Source organism: Aotus nancymaae, unplaced genomic scaffold (genome assembly GCF_030222135.1).
Source record: "Aotus nancymaae isolate 86718 unplaced genomic scaffold, 86718_ANA_hifiasm-v0.15.2.pri h1tg000011l, whole genome shotgun sequence".
Classification (NCBI taxonomy): Eukaryota; Metazoa; Chordata; class Mammalia; order Primates; family Aotidae; genus Aotus; species Aotus nancymaae.
In genome coordinates this window covers 25,482,830-25,487,909 of record NW_026988422.1, presented here as the reverse complement: position 1 = coordinate 25,487,909, position 5,080 = coordinate 25,482,830, and the positions used below count along the sequence as shown (strand labels likewise).

Sequence of the window (5,080 nt, the reverse complement as noted above, 5' to 3'; positions counted from 1 at the left end):
AAAATACTGGGTTCGAAGGCAGATATGTAAAGGAATTCTTGGGTAGAAGGGATTCTCAGGTGCCTTCCGGATGGAGCTCTGCTGGTGAGTGGGTAAGTTGTCCTATTTGAGACGCAAGTTCACAAAGCTGAGGAGTTTGAGAAGGGCTAAGTCACTGAGGTTCCTAAGAGTTCAAAAGGATCACTGGCCCTAAGGAAGCCAGCCCATAGGACAAGAAACAAGAAGCAGGAATTAGGCCCCCCCAAGATGAACTCTTTTGATTCCTTTAGAGATAGAGAGACATAAAAAGGATAATGAAGTGAAGGGAGTATACCAGGAGGGAAGAGAGCAAGTTAAAGATATTAGTAACTGGTGGTAGTCTGGCAAGTAAAGCTAAGCCCATTTCCTCAGAAGAAGCGAAAAATGCTTTTGTGAACTGAAAACTTCCCAAGGTTTATTGTTTAGGTGAAAGACCAGCCCCAGTTCCTAGGACTAAGCTTGAAAGTATCTGCCAGCAAGTCTGTGTCTGCAGTAATCCAACTCTCCTCTCAGCCCCATGTTCTTCCCATCTTAGGAACCCCCAGGCGCCATTATCCCTCCATAAAGAAAATGAACGAAAATTAAAAAGTGAATTGGGAGAAAATTAGACTCAATATTTATCAGGCAGATATTGAGGTGAAAGCAAGTTGTTTTATAACTGCCTTCTTTTGTGAAGGGGAAAAGAAAGCTGGTTAGGAAAGGAAGCATGATTATAGAAGAGAACAGAGACTGTGACAGAAATTCTTTGGCAGTCCAGCAGCTAGGGCCAAATGGAGAAGGATCTTAGCTATAGAAGGACAATTTTAGATCAAGGAAGATTAACCGTTAAACATATTTTCTTTGTTCTGCTTTCTTGCAAAGTAATATAGCCCTAGTAATGTATGTAAAAAGCAAGATCTGTACACCTTAAAAATTACAAAAAGAAAGACATAAATATCAATAGCAAGTTTTAACCTTTAGAAAATTTTAAAGAAGATATTTTCTTCAAACTGACATATACACACTATCACAAAACCAAACAGTAATTGATGGAAGAAAGGGAGGGATTTAAAAACAAAAAGGATGCAACTTCCCTGCTGTAGTACCATGCTTCTGTCTCTTAACCTTTCACCGCAGGGAGGCTGAACAATCTTTTTTCGTTTCATTTCTTTCTAGTCTTTTCATTGTAAAAAGTATGAAAAAAATTCCAGTTCATGAGAATATTATTTCACTAAAGATCAGCAAATAATGAGGAGCTTTCATTTCTGATGATAAATTCTCTGAGGTGACGTTCAGTCTTATCTTGCCTAAGACTGCAACGAGAGAAATGCAGCTCTGGCTGTAACTGTGTATCAATCTACTCTTCAATGGTACACCAGGCTTTCTCACTACACTAATCATAACTATTAAAGTCACTCATACTCTTCTGGAAGTAGTTCTGCAACTTGAAATCAAATAGAAGCTTTCCATATATAAGGAAATTCTAATTAAAATAAAATCTTAAGAAATAAACTTGGTTATGGTGATTGTTTCTTATTTGTTTAAATTGTCCCTTTGGTTAAAAAACAATCATTTATTTCAATAAGAAAAGAAATCAGCACTGCCAGTAAAAGTAGCTTTCAATCCTGTTACCTTTACTATCGAATGGCTTTTGAGAATTTATTTCCCAACATTTTGGTTTTAATAGTATTCAACTGAGAACCTCCAAGTCAATAGAAAAATGCATAACTAAAGTAAGTTGTGTAATACTTTTATCATGACAGAAAGAAAACGATAAAAGCAGTTACTTCAAGGTAGTAAGTCATGCAGACCCTATCACAAATGCAGAGTTTATGCACCCATTTAACAAAATTAATATGCATCTATATCCCAGTATCTTAATGACTGTTTATCTAACCAGATATTTAAACTACATATTTAAATGCTTATGCACCTATATTACACACCATGCTGCATATGGTTCAAATACGTACTTTTTTTTTTACAGAAACTGAAAGCTAAACAAATGTTAGTATTTTCCAAGTTTTTACTACTTATAATTGGGGTTTACATGGGATCTATAAACACTAAAGGAAAGCCAGAACCACTACATTTTGCTTAGATTACACTATGAATCAAATAAAAGTTTATTTCTGTCTTGGGATGTGCAAGAGTGAGGAATTTAGGGGTGGATGGAATTAGGATATATATTTTTTCTGTAAGTCAAGATGTAGTAATTTTATTCTTTTAACATTCTACTACTAAGTAAAATAAACATATACAGTTTCAAAAGCAGGAGCCGTAAGCTCAAGTCAAGAGATAATATTTCAGAGAAGATATTCAAATGATGCTCAATAACATTTTTTCCAACAAAGGAAATTTCAGATACAGCCAGATCTGTTGCACAAGTGGCAAAGCAAAATATTTTAGTAATGGGCTGTAGGGGAATTTAATGGACTGACACTGTGAATATTTAAGAAGAGTAATATTCCTTTGAAGAGGATTGTATGATTTTCTAACAAACTCCTTAAAAGGGGTGAGGGAAGGAAAGGTTTGGAGGGTAGATTATGTCCAAGCATCTCAGCTATTGCTAGTCGTGAAAAGATATGACCTGGGTAGAATAGGAAAGGTTTTGATGACAGGAGAGGATCTGCAAGAGTCTATTGGCCCTATCATGTTTATTCTCCCTTAGATACACATTTCAAAAACACATCCTTTCCAATGGGCTCTCATTTGCAGTTGGGGCTTCACAGACAGCAGCCAGCTTGCAGTCAAGTGTGGTCCAATGCATCGGTCTAGTTTTAAAAGGAAAATAATGGACCGGAAAAATAAAGTTACAGTCTTATCAATGAAATTCTTATCGGCAGTTGAAGAATACGGAAAAGGAAGGCTTCAAAACAGGGTGATGGGAAGGGAGTAATAACTCTTTAGGTAAGTTTTAGGAAAATGCTAAGTAAAATGCTGTTCTGAAATTGGGATTAATCGAGCAGTTTAAATACAAATCTGCCGGAAATTGGAAATCGTGCTCTGTGCGAATGAAAATGAAAGACTTTATGCATATTCTAATTTTCCCTCTTTGGCTGCTATTTTGGAGGAAGAGACTTCTTTTGCTGATGGTGGGACTTTTTTGTTCTGCACAGGAAATGTGTAAATGAACACAAATGTTTTTTCTTTTGCCTTTCCATTCCTCTCTTCCACTCTCCCCTCCCCCTTTCAACAATCAGAAGTTGTCAGGGTCCGCAGTTCTGCCATCACGGATCCCAGTGTTTCTTCCCATTCCCAGGATGTCAGAGGGCAGGCAATGCAGGCAGGACAGGAGAGTTAGGGCTCCTCTGGAAATTAGACCTTTGGAAATCAATGCAGAGTTTGTATTACATCTTTGGACATTCACAGAGCTAGAGGATAAGAAAAACTCTTAAGTTTAATATGATGAAAAATCATCTAGACAAAAAATCATCTAGAAAACCATTTCCTCTCAAACCGAATTCTCAGTGACAACTAGGTGGAGGAGAGCTTAAAAGTGATCTTATAAACCACGTCGTGAAGACCTACTGACTATCAGTCCCCTGTCCAAACGCTTTCCCTCCCACACCTTTGGGAAGACACAGGGATGGTACATTTTAATTACATTAAGACCAGCAAAAAACTCTAGTTTTATTCGGATGTATGTCAGTCATCTAAAGCTGAGAAGGAGTGAAGTGGCCCAAATGGTCGTTTTGGGTTTTGCGGAATACGTAGGGGCCTCCTGAAGTCTGTGGGATGAAGGTAGGGGAAGAGCGATTCTGTGGGGAGAGGAGGGAGAAAAAGACTGAGAGAGAGAAAGAGAAGTGCATTTGCAGGACAGGCTGACAATTTCTCAATTAATTTGGGGCAGAGACAGAGAGACTACGAGTTTCTAGTTTCTTTTCTATGCCTCGGATGAAAACTGAAGACAACCTTATTCTGAACAACTCAATTTGAAAAGAGGCCCCTGCGTACGGCCCCGCACCCCTTTTGCCCCAGCGGCCGCTGACAAAGCGCCACCGGAGCCTCGGGCGTCCGCAGAGGCCCGGCCGGTTGTGGCCCGGATCACCGCCAGCCGCCCCGGATCAACGCTAGCCGCCCCGGCCTCAAGGAAGGAGGCAGGCGAACATAAAGCGCCCCTCTTTCCAAAATTGCCACTGCCAGCCCCTCCCTCAGACACATTTTCGGTGCCCCCACCGGAGCTCCGGTGCCCCTGAGTGACCTCTTTCTGCGATCGCGTCCGCCGGAACCCCGTTTCTCTTTTCCCTTCGGTCTTCAGGGAGGGGGCGCCGCTCCGCATTTCCCGGGCAGTTCAGCACCCCCAATCCCACCCGAGTGGCTCCAGGCCCAGGGGTCCGTTCCCTTGCCCGTCCGGTTTGGGCGACGCCAATTAACCTAAGAAAACCCTGGGAGAAGAGCGCGCCCCTTCACTACAAACCTCATGTCAAGGTTACAGCCACATTTAGGAACCTCTTCGGAAAAGCTGAGAAATCTCTATTTTGCAAAAAGCCTTCTGTAATGTGATGGGGCTTTGTGGTGGGAGGAACCTCTGAGAGACCTCGTGCGGCCTGAGTTTAGAGTCACGCCCTGCCCAGGGACATTCTCCCGCGCACAGGAGAACCTGCACTTCCGGTCTCCAACCCTTGCGGCCGTGACTCTTCCCCTCCCCCGCGCCGGGCCCTGTATTTCCGGCCCCCTTGCTCTCCTGCACTTCCGCCCAGTCACATGGATGACGGATAGCGTTGGGAGCTGTTTTCTGTATCTTCCAGGTGTCTGGTTAGATCTTAACTTGTTTCTTTCATTTCTCTTTATTTTGAATGTCCTTTAGGTTTTTTGTTTTGTTTTGTTTTTTTGCTTCCTTAAATTTGAGGGTCGAGAAAGCTAGAAGTGGAGAGAAAAGGGCCATTGACGACAATTATTTTTTGGATTTTCAGATCACTTGCCCCTTTCTGAATTCACTGTACAAATTCATACAGCAACTGAGATTTAGGCTTCTTTGTTCTCCTCCAGGGCGAGGCCAGTGTCTGCACTTAGTAGGCATGCAATATTGTAGGAATTACTGGATAAAAGATATTCTGTCTTTAGGCATATTGTGCTTAGG

At 41.5% G+C, this 5,080-nt stretch overlaps 1 long non-coding RNA gene across 1 annotated transcript; it reads right to left on the bottom strand.

Moving 5' to 3' along the window:
• Positions 1-3,078: 3,078 nt before the first annotated feature.
• On the bottom strand, positions 3,079-4,595 carry LOC110569135 (uncharacterized). The gene is made up of 2 exons (XR_002479285.1): positions 4,418-4,595; positions 3,079-3,321 (listed from the first exon to the last, which is right to left on the bottom strand). It is a non-coding gene; the product is annotated as an uncharacterized LOC110569135 (long non-coding RNA).
• Positions 4,596-5,080: the final 485 nt, after the last annotated feature.